The sequence below is a fragment of the Vollenhovia emeryi genome, unplaced genomic scaffold (genome assembly GCF_000949405.1).
Source record: "Vollenhovia emeryi isolate VEMERY1.0 unplaced genomic scaffold, V.emery_V1.0 DF939231.1, whole genome shotgun sequence".
In the NCBI taxonomy this organism is placed as follows: Eukaryota; Metazoa; Arthropoda; class Insecta; order Hymenoptera; family Formicidae; genus Vollenhovia; species Vollenhovia emeryi.
In genome coordinates, this window is record NW_011967135.1 from 397,300 (window position 1) to 416,405 (window position 19,106).

Here is a 19,106-nt window from a genome sequence, read left to right on the forward strand (position 1 = left end):
CCAGTAAATTCGTTTCTGATAATGTTTTTACTAATGATTTTTCGCACGCATCGGGTAATTGGTACGAGCGATACATTTCGATAGAGGCGAAGCTTTGAAATGCGAACGCAGTGCCTCTGACAACGTTATCGTCGCGTTTTATCGCAATTCCTGTATTTCAAAGCCATTTGATTAAAAAATTTACTTCTTTCAGGTATTGGTACGGGAGAATATTTAATTAATCCCCGTCGCGCGCGCGACAGTGCTTAATTTCCAGCAAAAATCAGCGGCACCCGATGCCACTTCGACAACGCGAAGCGAACGAATAAAGGATGCGCGAGCGACTTAAGAGTTTCTAGAAAATAATTGAGAATGATTGTTCATCGGGGATGTAATGCGTATCGACTTCTTCATTTTCGTTTCGAAGAAAAGTCGGGGAAAATATGAAACACCTAAAATGGATTTGCGCGCTCGACAGACTTCGCTTTTTACTCTTGGCTACCAACGTAAAGAGAAAGTTGGTTACCGGGCATTATTGGATTCACCCTCCATTCATGGCAGACTTTATTCCGAATGCTTATTGTGACGGTATTCTAAGTGATTCATTTGATAAATAAGACGCGAAATGTCCTAGCTATCCGCATTGCAGATGCAATGCATTTTTATTCATCATTATGCGTTGGTTCGCGTTACAGCTGGGGGGGGGAGGGCAAGCGCTCGTGGAAGTACTTGTATTAATGCACGCGACGAGTCGCATTAAATGATGAAATAACGTTTTACACACGCACGCACATACGCCCACACACACACACACACACATTCGGAAAGTCATTCTGCGGTTTACGAAGAACGACGAGCGAGATTCAACTTGGTCCGTGAGTTACGTGGTAATCGATCCTGAGCTGCAACGAAGAAAGTCGTCTTACGGCCAAAGGCTTTCCTGATCCCGACTGGGGATAGAGAGGCCTTTGGCCGTGCGGTGCAAGCCGCAGGACGTACCAAAGGCTCCTCGATGGCCAGTGCTGCGAGTCTGCAGCTTGGACGATAGAGCGCTACACTAGGAGAGAAGGTAGAACGCGCAGGTAAGGCTGGCCGGTATTTCCCAGGAGAGCGCGGCAACGGGATTCGGTCTGCATCGGGCCGTCTACATCGTCGTCGATACAAGCTGCGCGCAAGCGTGTCACGTGTGGCTTGTGTGCGTGTGTGGCGCGCGCGCGCGCGCGGATTAATGCCAACGTTAACGTTAACGCCAAGGCACGACACAGCGACACAGCGACCCAGACAGCCCCCGCGCGTTAACTGGTCGGGCGACGTTATCCGCAAGGCTGAATTCTTTATGCGAAAATAATGACGGTCTCGTAATGCCTCTCGACCGACATGCAACGATGCAAATTCAACGCGCGGGCCGTGCCGTTTCTCTCCGCCGTTGCCACTAGCCGCGGCGCGCTGCCGCGATATGGGAAATGTAATTTTTTTTTGTTCAATAACCAATGCGCTCCGCGAATTTCTATTTCGCCGCAATATGAGATCGAGTATTTACCGCTGAGCCGAGATTCATGCCCGGAAATAATCGCGTATTATTTTCAGCCTCCGCCCGGGAGTATAATTATTTATAAATGCTCGCAGGCCCGCGCGCTTTACAAATGTTTATTTCGCTAATTATTGGAATAAAACCCAGCGACAGAGAGAGAGAGAGAGAGAGAGAACTCTTCTATCTTCGGTTATCAGCGTCGGTCAATTTCGCGAATGCGCGTGTGTCGATCTACTCGATTCGACTTTGAGATAAAACGTGGCGCATTTTCAGAGAAATCTGTAAACACGAAATTTCGCTCTGGCAGATCCTACTTGATGAGATTAAACACGTAGCGAGTCTCTATTATCCAACAAGTTCTATTCACAGCTATATCTGCGATACTGATAATATATTGACTTCGTACGGTACGCGAGATGATTTCCGATTAAACCGTTCCACACAATCCGCGTGAATGCTAAATGCGCACATCAACGACCACAAAACATTCGCGTCAGCATTATGTGGCTCGATTGACAGAGCGGGGGCAAATTAGTCTTTCCGTTTTAACGACAGCGAACGATTCGATACCGCAATTTCGTTGTTGCCGCACAGAGAAGACGCGCTTTCGACCTCTGGATTTCACAATAATTTCGAATTGACACTTGACGAGCAAAATGCAGGCCGCGTGTAACGGAGATGCAAAAAAGAAGTCTCTTTCGCCGGGCGTAGTTGGTTCGAAGGGGTTTTCATCCTCTTGTAATTAAAGCGATCAGCGCAAAGCTCTTGGGAATATATTAAAAGTGCTACTTGGAGGAGAGCGGTTTCTTATGCCGCCGGCCAGGCGGTCGCTCTTAGTTATAATTACCTTGTTTGCATCCCCGAGTCCGTTTGAGTTCTCATTGTTGGCGGTCGGGCGGGATCGCGGGCGACGATCAAAGCGAGTTCACCGCCGGATCGCTTTCGTAAGAAGATGCGCCTTCTCCCGCTGGTGCAAGTCGCGGCGTTCCTCGGTCACCAAGTTTCCGTTTCGCGCCCCCTGCTCTTGCCGCGGGTAGCGGGACAAATATAAAATCGGAACGAGAAAAGATAGAGGTGTCGGAATACGGGGAAGGGAAACGTGGCGCGGACAGACGTGTTATTTCGCGAAAATCACATGAAATAGTAGAAGTCACCGGGTGGGCAGCGTCAGTGAAATATACGCAGTCCGTAAAATACATCTGCCAGCGCGCCGGACGCTACAACCGTTACCGGATTTTTAGCGCGCGCGGCGCACACAAACGCGCCCTCGTTACTCATCGGCGCCGCGGCGCGTTACGAGCATCCCGCGGCGGGATCGAATAAACGCGCGAAATTATGCATTACGCCGAACAACTTCTTTTCCCGTAAAATACGGGGACAAGGGTCGGCGCGACGGCGAAAATTTCCGTCACGCAAACTTACAAGCGCGAAACGATGGATCGCGGCGTCGCGTCCTTGTCGCGGAGAGGAACGCGCGGAAGATAGTTTTTACCGCAACAAAGTGACGCGCGCGCGTAGCTTCTACCGATGGAGAAAAGTCGAGCTCTCCATAAAATACGACAATGCGCGCGCGCGCTCCAAGAGGTATTAACGTGATCTGTGTAAGCCACGTGAGGCTGCCTGGCAGCGGCGGGGTGCACTCTCGTGTGCATGCACCGCCGAGACATAAATAATGCAGAATACTCCTAAAGCCGTCCGTTCACGTACGACCAATATGTTCCTCGGCACAGAGCTGCAAACTGGATGCGCGCGGTCGGAAGAGTGCGCGCGATGCAACACAATTTTAAAGGTTTCGCCGGTGCAACGTTTACTCCCTGCCTGCCAGACTGCGAGCCGGAATAAAATTTCTGTCTCGCGCGACGGACGATTTCACTTCGCAGCCGTCGTTTAAGCTGCAATCGATCGAGCCGCATCGTTATATATTTAAGCGGACGTTTCCGCTCGCGACGATTTGCGCAATCCAGCATTTATCTTTCGGCTATCGGCGATTATCAAACCCCACCGACACTTACGCTTTCGTACGATTAATGGATCTTTCGCTGGCGTGGCCATTTCTGCCGCCAAAATAAAACAGGCAAATGATATTAATTAGAAGAAAGGGGGAGACGGTCGAGGTTTGGTGCAGTGAGAAACTTTCGCTCAATTGGCGAACTTCGGGAAACCGGCGGAGGTTAAAGTTTCGAGGTGATGAAGGCTCGCGAGCTGCTCGAGGTGTCTACCTATCCATCGAGGCTCGAAAAGCTTTATAGGCCTCTCGAACGATAAACATTCGACGCTTTGCGCTCGCGAAAAGTCGTTGCGCCTTTGGTAAATCCCGTCGATAGCTTTTTCACCAATTTCTATAGGAATTGGAGCAAAAAAAAATGCTAGCGATTATAGTTAACGAAGAAGAAAAAGTCTCATCAAGACGCAGGTGCTATCAAAGTTTTGGAAGCTACACTCAAATGTATTTAACTAAGACGCGAAGTTGCAAAACTCCAACAGCCGAGTAGCAAGTTTTAGCACTACGGGTATAATCTAACTTTGTACGCGTGTCAAGATTGTACCATGTATTATTAGGAATATATAGGCGGGCTTACTTATTTTATTATTGATGATGGCGGCAGACTAGGTGCGGCGAGCACCGCGAGTTCATCATCTCGCGAAAGAGATTCAGGAGTGCGAGCTGAGGGGGCAATCGTGAAATATAAAGTAACCACGGTGAGAAAACGTTCCGCGTTGCGTTTGAAGCACGCACAAAGGGGGTAGAATGGGGGGCTTAAGTATGCTAACTATAAGTAACGCCGTGTATGCAACTCTGACACAAATTTATCTGGCCAAGTAGAATATATGATATCAGGGTATATGCAACTCGCATCGCGCCTTTCCACACAGCTGTCGCCGTTAAAGTCGCGTGACACCCACGCGTACTTCTCCATATGGATGTACACGTATATATTACATCACGTAGGTATGAAGATGTAGGACGATACGTGTCCACGGTTGAATATTACTTGAATATTGACAAAAAGCCAACTTTCCACGCTGCTACTCATTTTCATAGCCAATCGCGAAATTGAACGGAAATGGATGTTGTCAATCGTTGGTCAAGGCATTTCGCGAATGTGAGGACCGTCGCAAAATATCAGCGCGATTTAAAAGAAAACAGCCGTAAAAGAACGGCAAGTTTCGTACGTGTGTAACGGGAGTTTTAGAGGCGCGCCAAGAATGGCACGGGTAAATGCTCCAGAGTCTAGTGGGAAATAAAGCTTCCGCTCAAGCGAAGTAAGAAGAGAGTCCGTAAACGGGAACGCGAATGGAGCACGTAATCCACGTCCGTGGTTTTATATCCATATCCATATCCGTGTAGAGAGCGCGATGTTTTACGAATCACCGCGAGAGCACACGCGGCAAACAGCTCGAGAAAATTGCAATTTGCCACGTAGCAGCTGTTGTCGTAAGTGGTCCCGTAGCAACAGTGTATTTGCTAAGCAAATGGCCAATCATGCATATCTAAGGAGGGTCGCGTCTGCATCTCATGCATTATAGAGACGGGCTCTTCGCCCGGGTGCTCTTACGGGCGCAGTTGCGCCTATTCCCAACAACTAGACGCTAACTTCGCCCCGACACCTCCTCTAATATTCTATTATCAACGACATTTCGCCCGCAGGACCGAACGTTCCTTCGCGAGACTCCACGAATTTCGAGGAGTGAAAAAAACGCGTAGGCCTAGCACGTCCCAGCGAGATCCGCTCATATACCAGGCTAGGCTTCGCGCCACCTGTGCGCGCGCGCACACACACACACATGGCCTTTACACCTGGTCGGTTCGCTTTAAAGCCCGCTCGTTATTGCCATTTTAGCGATGACGGGCCATATATAAAGCGGTAGCTGCTAATGCGTGAGCTCATTTTACGGGCGACAACAACGCGCAATTTTCGTCAAGTCTTACGCGCCAAGGTAATCGATTGTAATCGCGTTTCGACCGGATTCTGACGTTCGTTTCCTCACCGTACACTCGATTTCAGCCGCGAGTGTCTCGACAGCGAGAGGCTTCCCTCGGCATCAACGGAAAGTTGATAGAAAAAACATTTGCCGTAATGCCACAAACAAGTGCTGGGGGGAGTCTCGAACTTACAGGAACGAGCCTCTTCGTCGTTTTCCTCGATGCCGCCGGATGCACTCTTTTGTATTCGCGTAATCCGCTTCGTAGAAACGTAACTCCGTCTCAAGATTGTTTCGCAAAGGCGAAGCCGCGCCCGTTTGTCGTTTATCAACGGCGAAAAATTCCCGCCAACTATGCGAATGTCAACAACAATGAATTGTCGACGTCGACGTCGCTGAATAACCTTGTTACCAGCGGAAGAGCATAAAGGTCGCGGAAACGATACGGGAGAGCGATAGGGGCACCTCCGCTGCAAGCCCCGTCGCCGACGTTACTTCCTTCCTTCTGTATACTCCGTGTAATTATATTACCCTTTGGTACTCCGTGTGTTCGTGTCCTTAGGACAGACAACCACTACCGATGCACCGCGACTAAGAGAATTACGCTACGTTTCGACCGTTATCGTGCCATATTTCCCTACCAACTGTACCTTTGAGCTTACTCGAGATACTTGAAAACTTGCAGCATTCGTCCGCGAGACATTCTGCGAGGAGGACGCGTAAGAATCCACCTTCCGCGGGTCTTCGAGTCGCGACAGCGAAAGGAAGCGTGCCCGAGATATTAAACGAAACGGGGAGGAAAAAATCATTTTCAGAACTTTGAAACACGTTTTCACGTCGAAGTCCCCAATTACGTCGACGGTACTATCTACGTTCTATTCAAGTGTACGTAGCGTCAAACGCATCACTTGCCGAGAGTTTTTGATTTATCATCGTTTTCACAATAGTTACCATTTTGAGCTGCATATAAAATAAAATAACAGTCAATGGCTTTTTGTTTTTCGAGCGCGCGTATCGATGAAAACGATTATTAATCACCGAGCCCAGCCGAGTTACGTTGGATATCCAATATTTCTGCTTATGTAGAGTAATTGAGCATATTAGCCCGTTCTGATTATAACACGTTTAATGGCTTTTGTAAATAATCCTACTGACATTTAAAATTTATTACTTAATGACGACACAGTCGCAATAAAGTTAGATCGTTGAAACGTTTAGCTTATATTTATTATTAAAATTTTAATGAAATTGAGAGATCGATCGACATAAAATTGAATGTAAAATTTCTTTGATCGCGCAGAAAGTAATTTCATAATTAAACGGTCGAACGGTATTTTCCTTCGTCGAGGTATCGATGAAACGGAACCCCTGGCGGCATTTTCGGGTATAATCTGCCACTCGGCTGACTAAATAGCCGACTAAATTATACGAGTGCTATAAAATCAGATATCTCACATCGCAGCGAAACTTGTATGATACTTTGCGCCTGTCGACGTAATTTTAACGGATTGTGTCCCTCGCAACAATGACGGCCAACCTGCACGGGCGACAAATGTAACCTGCCAACCGCTCGTCGTTCACGGGCCACCGCATCACAGTGTGTACACGACTTTATTGGATTAAAATGCAATAAAACTCAATTACAACTTCATCAACTACAAATTACCTGCTCTCACTTTGCCGGCATCATAATCTACTTATGGGATGTGTCACGCGAACGAAGCATGAAATCACGTCCGCGTGACGAGCGGCATGCTTGTGTGCGTGCGCGCGTGCGTGCGTGTGTGTGTGTGTGTGAAACAAAATGTGTACTTGCGAATTATTAACGTTACGACAAAACAATTTTCGAACGGGGAAAGTAATTATCTCCGAGGGAGGTGAAGGGTATTATTTTACTCGCGGCTCTTAAACAGAAGCAGCTATTACACTTTTGGATAATATAGCGAGAGATACTCGGCTATGAATTTTATCAAGTATTTATAGCGGCAACATTATATATTCCCTTGAAAACTCCGGATCGTGCGGCCGTTACGTCATTTTTAGTGATCTCGTTGCAAAGTCTTTTTTTTCCCCCCTTTCAAAAGTGCAGCCTAGCGTCGAGGGCGCGCACGCGTAGAAAATTTCATTCGCATCCGTTCCGTTTGCAACCAGGGCACAGTGGCGTGTATCCGCAGTATTATATTATGCAACGACCTATGTATGCATTATTTAGTCCACACCTGGAAAGTCAGAAGCGGCAAGAGATCGCTCCACTTCCATTTAATGGGCGCGCCATGCTCCTCTACAGGGCTCCTCTCTGCAGTTGCACGTAGACGACGGTCTTGGCCGAGGCAGCCGGATTCGTTAGTAAATTAAACATCATAATCATCTTGGCTCCTTCACTTTTATAGCAAGGACGTAGCTTTCTTCGACTTAAAGAGTGGCGGTTCCAATTGGTTTGATGCGATAGCGCGCGCGCGCGCGGAGGAATCCTCGCTAATGAATGTACGTGGTAGCCTTGCCCGTGGCTAACCGGCACCCCCAACTTTTCGACGCGAATGAGAATGTTAATCCGGGGCGGTTTTGGACGATCGCCAACGATTCCTCGGCAACCCGCGGCCGTTTGTCGACGTTTCAACGAGCGCGAGAAAGTTCGGGGCTCTTAAACATTTCACAATTTCGACACTTTCTCCCGCTCTTCTAAAATGTATATCCCAAAATCGGCGAGGTCGTCTTGTCGAGATGGGTGCTTTAAAATGAAAATAAAAACGTTGGCCAATCTCGCCAGTTATTAAATTGCGAGGAGCACTACCCCTTTTTATAAAATATTTTCAGTTTTGCAAGCCACGCTGCGGACTACGCTGACTACAAACGGCCGAGATTATATAATATTTAATGATACAGGATTTAATTATTTTCGAAATCTGGGAGATATTAACCGCTCGGTAACCCGAAAAAAAGAGGAGAGTGGAAACACATATCGCGCAAATTATTAAATTTCTGGTCGGACGCTGCCGCAAAAAACGAAACGACTGGAGCGCGCGGTTATCGTCTCTCGTAATTTGACGTTGCTTTTTTTTTCTCCCGTCTAAATACTCGATTGTACTTTTCGAAGTCGCTTCCTCGTGCCTTTAATTAACATTGCTACGACAAGATACCTATCTATTATTTCAGCGTTTACGATAGTATCGTCGCGCGTAAAACGGATTCAAATTTAGTCAGAATATGAAATAGGTAGAGATATCGGTTGCGCTATGTATTACTATGTAAATGCGATCCATACGGAAGGGCTTTTATGGACGCGTTTGCATCAGGTGCATCCGTAACTGCATAGCGAGGATTAAATAAATTCGATTGCGCGATGTATCCGTCGCCACGGTCTCATTTATTATCCGCAGGCGCAAGTTGGAGGAAGGAGCGTTATCAGCGTCGAGGTTTAAATTATAAGGCACGACGTTAAAGGCGAAACGTTCACAGCCATTGACCATTGCCGTTTCAGCGAACCTCGCGGCTCGTAACAACGATTATCGGAACTGTAGATACCATCGGCGAATCGCATCCATCTTTTCCGCCCCGGCAACGCATCCCCGCCTCGTTTAAATACGCATTCGGTTGCATAGGGCGGCGCGGCGCGGAGCGGGCCGAGCCGGGGCGTTCTCCTCTTAATCCCTCTATTAAAACGTAAATTACCGAGTAAGACAAACGCGGGTGCGGCAATTCGGTCTCCTTCGAACGAACGAATTGTCTCCCACCTGCCGTCCTTGCCTTTTTCCCTCAAAGAGGTTGCGTCGAATAATGCGCAATTAAAGTTTTAATCGAAAACTCGAAAGGCTGAATAAGAACGACGTTAGCACGACGATAGTCGTGCGGGGGCTGCGGGGGCTGCGCGGGGAGCTACCGCGTCGGAGTTCGCCGTTCCGCCTGGGTTCCGGTGGGCTGGCGGTGCAGTTACGTCGTTAAGGGCGGTGGGAAAACTGAAAGGGCCGCCGACGATGGTGACGCGACGAAACAACCGCGGAAACGAGAACGACGACGACGACGACGACGACGACGAGCAGCGTCGGGGCAACCGATAAACCGCCACGGTCCCCGGGCGTACAATGCCTGGGGTTTAGGTCCCGTAAGCAGCCTCCAACGCAGCCTGTAAACTCGCCGTAGTTGGGGTGCAAGCATCAAGTTTGTACACCGTGCGTATAATGGCGTTATCGAGAATTCTATTGGGTCGACGCACCGCACGGTACAGCGAGTTCGCTTCCGAGATAATCGCCAGGGTCAAAGTGCATGCCGCTTGTGCTCCCCCGGCACGGATTCTCCGATGCACAACCGTCGTCCTGGTAGAACGAGCGTGCTCCACGAATCGTTTTAACGTTTTAGTCATCAACACCGATCATCCAAAGAGCGAGAACAAGTGCCCATAGGCAAATGGTCCCATTTTTTTCGCATTCAATTTTGGTCACAAAGAAGGTATCGAACGAAAGGTCTCGTCGAGCTGGTTACAGATACGTTTCGTCAGTCTCAGAGTGTACCTATTTAACGTTCCAGAGATATCGGGCTCCAAAGGTTCCATTCCATTCCAAACAAATGGTTGGTGTCTGTCCAGACGGCTTCATCGCTTACGTCCTGGGAATTTTTCGAGCCCGATATCTCTGGCTGATCATCTTGACGAGACCTTTCGTTTGGTACCTATTTTGTGACCAAAATCGAATGCGAGAAAAATGGGGCCGGTCTTGTTCTCGCTCTTTCTCTCAATCCTAGTGACAGTTTTGTTTTTACTTATGTGTATCTAATACAGAGCCTTCTGTAGCATGCAATACTAGAGAAAGAGCAGAGGTAGGATCGCATCCAAGAGTCCTAACATGCCCTTTCCATCCGTGCAGCCTCTTCAAATGATTGTCTACACGGATAGAATTTTTTCTTAAAATTGATCTTGAAAATCATGTAATCGTGGGACAAGACATCTCAAAAAATTTTATGAGAGTTTTTTGAAATTTCACCATACATTCTACCAGTAAAATATAGAATATAGAAATCTCTCTAAGTTGCCAGTAATAAATAACAATAATCAAGTTTTTTAGTCGACATTAATCGACCAGTGTTTTAATACTATACGCTGAGAAAGGGGACAGGGATACTTAAAAATCGCGTATCGACAGTTCTATGTACTGCCGACAATCCGAATCGTAGTTTAAAAGCCGAACAATAGACGCGAAGATATCATCTTTATTCTGTTGCGACAAATATTGCCACGTGCCTCGGGGGTCGAATTGGTGAGACGCCCGCGAGGGGAAACCGCTGAGAGCATTGTGGTGTACAGAATTGTGGCATTACTGGGCATTACTAGGCATTTTTTGGGCATTATAAAGATAAAATAAGATAATAAGACAAAGTAATACCCGCTGGGCATTAATGGGCATTGGCTGAGGTAATATTTTTCGCAATAAATTTTCTGTATTTAAACACTGGCCGGTTAATGTCGCCTAAAAGGCTTGATTAAGTTTCATAAAGTTCTTCGCAATGCCATGTTGTCTCACGATGTTTTAAGAGAAAATTCTCTCCGTGTACACATTTTAAAGTAACGCATATTTTACTCGCTATTATTCGATTTAGTTTTGAATAGAAACAACCTCTAACGAGCAATTTTATTTCGATAATAATTATATAGCATAGTAGCTATATTTTCTTTATTATACAAACTTTTCGTTAAACAGAAAATGGATATCTCGATAAATGGAGATGTGGTTAATCCAAATAGTCAAGTTGTCGATTTAAATTTCCAATTCAGTTATAGGATTCTCATCGTAGAGCAGAAATTAATTACCGTCGTGATGAACGGGCTTTAATTAGCAGCTTTTAATGCTGCAAGTTTTCTACACGGGGGAAAAGCGCTTGCGAAACGGGCATTCTTAAATATATTGGACAAATATAAGTTACCGGGAGTGCACCATCGTTTCTTTTGCTGCATCATTCATCGATTCTGTGTACGGTAACACCAACGTAAATACACTCGGCGAATAGCAACGGTATTACGATCCAGCATCGCGGCTTATTTTTTAAACTCGCAATAACGAGGAATCGCGCTCGCACACACGAAAATACCGTTACAACGCGTGAATATTTAAAGCCAGGTGGTATCCTTTCAAGCCGCTCCGCTATTACACGGATTCGTTTTAATCACGGCGGTCCATTTGTGTACACGGCGCACGCCATTATTGTACGCTCGCAATTTCGCGTATCTCGCGCATTTTATAAGTAGACGCTCATACACACTCGATACCAAGCCCCGCGTAATTTACTATCCGATAGAAAAGTAGAGGTGCGAATAACATTACGATACTATCGTAATGTCGAGGCGTTGATACATAGTCGACGATATTTCGGTATTCTGGCAAGCACGTATCTCCATTGTAATGCGAAATATCGATGAAATTGTTGATGCATTGATAATCAATAATTCGCGTCAATATAGTAAGGGGCGTATAATATATCTGACGCGCACTTACGCAACGATACAATCGCGGCCGGAACCCCCGGCCGCCTTTAATTAGAATCAGCCCGGCATATTTAATTCGCGCGCGAGTCGCGCGTGCTAATTGAATCAATTAACTCGCCGAACTTGCCGCGTGGTCGGGGCAGGGGGACGTTTACAACGTTAACAGCGTAAACACGGGAGTCGCGGGGGATATCCCTTCACTCTCTCTTCGATTATCCCCTACCTCCTGCGTTGCCCGCGACTTCCGCCCGGCGCTCGTTGCGCGAACGCGTTTATAAATAATTTAATTCACGCTCGGCCCGGCACGGCGCGAAAATTTCCACGGTAGCGTCACAACCGGCTACGTCCGCCGCTCGCGGACGGCACTCATCCGCCGTTATTCGGCCGTAGCTACAATGGCACCATGCACGAAGAATCACGGTAACGAGGTGTCCGTGCGCTCGGAAGTTCGGATAGTTAACTCGCGGACGGCAGCGATTATAATTGGAAAACGATCGGGCGCGCGGCCCGGCCGCCCGGCGCGGCAGATATATCGATGTACCGATAACGAGTGCGCGGACCGTTCTACCACGTGCGACAGGTATTGCCACACGTTACGCGATAGTAGTGACACTTGGAGCTATTTCTACGGATTACGCGTGTCGCGCCGTCGGCAATTTTTTACCCAAAATTTTTATTGCCCCCGCTTCTCTCGCTCGAAACATGGGGGAGACGTGGCCGCCGATCAAACTAAAGGAAATTGACTACGTCTAACTTGATATCAACAAAATTAACGTTGGGTACGTTAAAAAGTATTTTTAAAAACCCCCGGGTAGACGCGCGACGAAAGCAAAATTTCAAAAACAGAATATAACATGTTCTCGTTGACGTCGTTTAAAAGTTGCGGAACATACAGAAATTGTTGGTAGACGAAACAGAAGCGCTTATTAAACTTTCCATGATGTCACGAACAGTGTACTGTTAACGTAAAAGATACGAAAGAATTTATATTGAATTTTTCGACGACGTTAAAATTCACTTGTGAAATGTACAATTGAAACGACAATGCGACGACCCTCGCGGTTGCTCGCGGTCAAGAGCGTCGATGACGCTTTAAACGAGAAATTGTCATTTCTCATTCACAGCTTGTCGCGAATATGAAATGCCAAGTTTCTTTAATAAACAATAATGTCATGAATCAGAACCAAATTAAATTAAAAAAGGCCATCTTTTAATAAAAAATTTATTTGTATTAAAGTTTTAAAAATTTGTCTTATTAATATTATTGTCTCCTTTATTTCTGTCGGTAAAATCTTAAGCACGATTGTACGGATATAACATTTTAATATAAAAAATAATGAAGTATCTAGTTTGTACAAGTATCCATTTTAGTTGGGGCAATTTGATGATATATCATTGCTTTTTGTAGAGACAGTAAAAATGTATTATTTTTCTAACAAAATATATCGAAATAATGAAATTATATAATTCTTGATTGGGTGGCGCTTATATGAAAGGACGCGGTATCGAAACCGATACGTGCCCGGCGCGACGTTAGCGTGTGACGAATCTGAGGGTTGTCACATATATTCTTTTTGCGGCTCGACGCGTGACTGTGATCTTCGGAAAACCGAAAGGGAATCGGGCGCATGAAAAATTTTTTGTAAAGAGAAATTTATATTCAACGGGGCGCTTTAATCCATCTATATTGTCGCTGACATCGTGCGCATACGCGGTACGTGTGTTACCGAACCGGCGCAACGGATGAAACTCTCGGACATACGCGATGCGTTATCCAGCCTAAAAGTGACAAAACATTGCCAACGGGCAGTGCCATCGTAACATAAATGTCGAAAACTGTCGCTCTCGTGGGCCGTTCGGTGCACAGGGTGTCGCGATAGTCGCGCATTTTCTTCCCTTAGATTTTCCGACGAGTTTGGAATATCGATTTTTCGCGGGCGGGAAACTCGGGCAGGATTATGTGTCAAAAAATTTTTCATTTTCACCATTAGATACCGCGCGCCGTCGGATACGTGATTTCGCGACCGTTGGAGTTTATCAGAGTACCGATATGAATATTCATGGAGCGACACGGGGAGAGAGGAATCGACTCTCGCGAAAGAACTTTAAGACGAATGCCTTGCCGACGCTCGAGAAAACACGGAGTCGAGGGGGACATTAAGTGCCAACGGTCTCCATTAATGATTAATGCAACCTAACGACCGTGCCCCTTGCGACTCGAGGGTCTCGGCGACCCTTCTGCCGCGCAGGGGACAGCTAGCCGGCCGGCCGGCCGGCCGTCTGGAAGAAGGAGCTTGAGCAAACAACGCGCGCGCCATTCGCACTCCCCACTTATCTCGGCGTGATGTTGCAGAAACAAGAAAGCTCCCCCAAGGCTCAAAGGCTGTAGCAATGAACCTGGCTTTATGAATACACGAGCGAACGTCTCTCGCGCCGAGACGACAATTGACACCACATTTCTCGCGTCTACGTATCGTCGTCCGCTCGAAAGAACTCGTTGTCTCTTTGCGCGACACGGAGAGAACTTCTTTAGCCCAACTGTACGCCCGTACCTTTTGTTTCTCCTCTTTCTTTTGGGGGGGGGGGGGGTGTCATAGCTAGGCGATAGGAAAAAAAACAGCGATGGACGAAGCGTCGATATCCTCCGCGAGTGCGTAGCCGACGGGATAGAACGTCGACGGCTTCGACAACGAGGAGAGACGAGCTATATCGTTCAACGGATTACTACTCGCCGTTATCGCCGGCTCGCGGAAACTCTTGACGACGGCATCGCTCGATCATTCTTCCCATGGGCAAAGCTATCGATAATGCAAACGGCTGCGCTCTGGGAAATCGGCTTAACGAATGTCTACAGGAGTCGAGTGCGCGAGAACCGTTTTAACACCGTCCTGACATATTACAGTGCTCAGTTAAGCGAGACGTAACTTGTGCATTCCCGGGAGATCCGAGTCAAGGTTATCATAGGAATCTTTTTCTTTCTGGCCACATCGCCCGAGCGGCTGACCATACCTCGCGCGATATCTCAAGTATTTTCAAGTAAGGGCGATCCTACTCGCGACAATTCGCGTCGTGTGTCGACTGCGAGAAGACTATGACGCCAGGCTAGATACATGTCCGGGAAAACAATGTTGGGTGCTTGCTATCGCGAGCAATAAAAATAGGAAAAAATGAAAAACGCCACAGGGACCGGGCCCTATATACGTTTCCCATACTAGCTATTATAGCGCGTAATATTGGCTGCGCCGAGCGTGTGCAGTCCGTGTCGAAACACGATGCTGTCCTGCGACGGATGTATATTGCGCGACGCGAACACTTTTATTGCTGCAATCAAAGTTTAAGTTCTTGATGGATAGATGTGCGAGGGCGGGAATTGTATTTTACCGTGTGTTTCGTTTCGTTTTGTTTTGTTTTGTTTTCAAATCATATTCGAATGGAAATGCTATTACAAATATATATGCGTATTCCCGCGCTGAATTGAGCCCCATTACAAAGGGGTAACGTTCAACGCTATTATATTAGGATTGCAGAAAGTAATTATTCTTTCTCTTAAGTAACAATGCCGGTTTAATTTTAGAACAAGTACCTTTGTTACGAGTTGCGCTGCCCCTTTTTTCAAGCGATGTGCAATTTGCAAATTAATTCGAAACGGAACAGTGGTTGAACGCGAGACGCGGCGCGGCACACGGTTGAATTATTTCTAATAATAATACATGAGTTTAGCCGAATAAAGTGGAATATGAAATTGAACGTCGGAGCTTTTTAGGCGATATATCGTTAATTCACAGAGGGGCCGATTGAGCGGCCGAATCTCTCGCTCCGCTCGCTCGTTCTCTTTCGTTTTCGACGAAAAGACCCGTTATTCCTCTCTTTAATGTTTCAGCAGCCTCGTTCGAAATTTCTCCCGCATGCCCCACCACATTATTAAACAGCGCGACGTTTAACTGAAAGCATTTGTCAGTGAAATATACGCGTATTTAACTCGGCACAATGCGAGATTCAATCCCATTGAGCTCGGCTACCTGTAATTGTCCCGCGGTATCAGGCAAAGGAGTTAAATCCTTCCGCGTTAGTTTGGAATTTCGCCACGTATTCGCGTTAAAATTTCAAAGCCCGGGCTGCACGCGGTTGCTGCGTAAGCCCCCGCTCGGTGCCGCCGCTCTTAAACTTCACGGGCGCATTATGCACTTTCGCCGAGTGTAAGCGCGAGCATTTAAATTAACGATAATTTCAGTCACAGGTTTGCAAACCACCGACGTGTAATTCCGCAAGGTTGTGCGCGCAATCATGCCTAGGCTCCACCCTTTCTGACGCGTACTTTCGCGCCGGCGATACCGAGAGGGCCGCTTACGTACTTTGCGCTAGTTGCGCCAGCGATTCGGCAATTCGGTGCATTCAGATTGTCAGCCGAGGATTTTCTTTACGCCCCGCAGACTCGCGGCATATCTTATACGCGTACGACGATTCCCTCCCCGATATCGATGCCTAATGTTGAAAGTAAATGGAGGCTCCAAGCGAAGCTTGTACCGCCGTGGATATCTCGCCGGCGAAATGCAGATACCACGCGGTGTCGCGTCTACGTTTTCATCCCGACACGTAAGACGTGGATATTTCGTAGAATAACGATGAAGATTCATACGCCACGGACGAACGAGAATTTCGATTCGCCTCTTATCCCAAGGGGGATAACCACTTGATGTAATCGTGGAGCAGTGTCTCGGAAATCATTATCAAACCCTTACGAAATCCCCGTGCAATCGTTTTGTCTTCATTTTCAACTTTCTTCACTCGTTAGACAATAAACATTAAACTTGAACATTTTCAAGCGACATTTTAAATTTCTCTTCGTTCTTTATATAAAGCCGTGAACCCCCCACTTTGTTTTTATGCGTACTATAATCGTGTGGGAGAATTTTGTAATTTTATAGAGCCAATTTCAAATTGCTCACGATTAAAAAATTGAAAATTTCAAATACCAATATCTTTTTCATTAGACTTCTGACCTGAGTGTTTTAAATATGAAAACGTTCTGCTATGCGGTCCACAACTTATCCTGGCATTATTTTGTGCATAAAAGCTAACAAAAAGATTTACCAGCGCAAAAATTATATTCGAATGTATCGGTAAAACAAATGACTTTAAGATTCTCGAGAGCAAAGTATTTGTAATCAGATGAAATCAAATGAAATCATGTAATCGGTGGAATAACATTGTAGCTAGTGGTTACCCCCTTGTCTTATCCTTTGCGGACCGAGTATGCGCTAAGAGCACGTAGGTACGGATGCAACGGTAATAGGTACTCCCCGCAAAGCTTGTAAATTATTTCAGCTCTCGTTAAAGTAAATAAGGTTCTTTCGCGTAGGAATAAAATAACGCGAAGAAGGACGCAAATACGCTCGTACGAGAGCAAAGGGTGTTAGGTTAATAAACGAGTGTAATTAGACACCTCATTTCGACGCTTCTCCAGCCACCGATCGTCCAGCTTGCTCTTCGCTATTCTATCGTCGTTTTCATTCCTGTTCTTTCCACTCTCCCTTATTTGTCTCTTTCGCGTACAATGTATCCAGCTGCATTATGCGAGGAGAAATGGCCGGAAAAGCCCGGGCGCTAATGAGGAAAAACGTGTACGAGTTTCAACGTCCTTCACCGTGCTTTCATACCGAATGGCGATTAACAGTCGGATAGTTGGTTTTACATTCCAGGTCTTTTAACAATGTTTATAAATTGTCCTGCGCATTACGATCCGCGAACACACCTCTTTGCATTTACATATCTCTCTCATTTATATTATTTATATGCATTTCATTATCTCTCGCCGCTGTACTCCCGTTGTGTAAATTGCTCAAATTACAATTTAATATCGTTTAACTTAAATGCCAGCGTGGAAAGAAATATTTGGTCAACGATTTAAATCAGATAACGCAACAGAGGAAAGTTGTGTAAAGAGATGTGACTTATCTTTCCGAGTAAAGCTACTTTCTTTTAATGCGTCCCAGAATTCTGTCTTTCGCAGTTTAGAGAGGGATTATTCCGAACAAAGAAAAAAGCTGTGTACACTCTTGAAATACAAGTTTGCAAACTTCGGGAAGGACGCGCTGACGTTTGGCGCAGCGTCTATTAAGAAATTTTTTTTTCTCTGTCAAGAGTCCAAAACGAAACTCGAATGTCACACAACGTGACGCCTCGCGTACGATATCACAGATAATATCGCCTTTTCACGTGACGCGCGTACGCGGATACCTACGGGCGATACGTTCGTTGTTCTATCCGATACTGTATTCGACAGAGTTGGGAAGTAATTCGTTACTTGTAACGAAATTACAGTTACAGTTACTTCTTTTTGGCAACTCTAACTTAACTTCGTTACTTTTTCTCCATCTGTAACTGTAACTTAACTCAGTTACATTTTTTCGATAACTACCTAGTTACTAATTTAATAGTTACATTAATAGTTATTTTATATATTTTTTAAACCTTCACTTAATCGTATAGGCTCTGCCTTTGCGTATAAGCGCCTCCCTAGAAGCACAATTAATTGGCTAACATTGGTTATGTTGGCAGTGAATTGGCCAATATTTCTCCAATATAACACCAATATTGGTCATAAAATAAATGTAAATATATTACTAATATTGTACCTAGATGATTATTTAATATTGAATTGATTGTATTAGCAAGATTGCCCAATAAAATTGTAATATTGAATATAATAAATGCTAATGTAACACCCATGTTACGTCAATAATTGCACGGTACTGTGTTTACATTGAAAGTGCAGTGCAAAAATATGAGGCCCTGCACCACCCTCGCCAATTTCGATCGTTATTATTTTTTTTTTCGAATCCCTACCTATCCGTATTCCGATCTATAGACCTACTTATCCATTGTCTATCTACTCGTGTTTCAATATAATGAACCTACAAATATTTAATTAACCGCGACGCGATTTTCTAGGGGTTTGACTTGGAGTTTAATGCGCCCGCGGGATTTAATAGAGGTTTCGCTCTCGCATATATGCGAGAATGTATGTATATAGAAGCATAACCCACCCGAATTGTAACAAATCAAAAGAAATCGAAGTATACTTCGTACAGCACCTTACTTAGGTACTCCATCAGAGTGGCCAATATTGACCACTTACCTCGTCGTGTTTAGTCCTTCGTTGGGCCAGATTGGACATACATTTCGTTGCTCCCGGCCATACAA

At 45.9% G+C, this 19,106-nt stretch overlaps 1 protein-coding gene across 1 annotated transcript in view; it reads left to right on the top strand.

Annotated features, from left to right (window-relative positions):
* LOC105560410 (suppressor of lurcher protein 1) overlaps positions 1 to 19,106 on the top strand; it is a 132,289-nt gene that overhangs the window by 62,555 nt on the left and 50,628 nt on the right. The window lies entirely within an intron of this gene.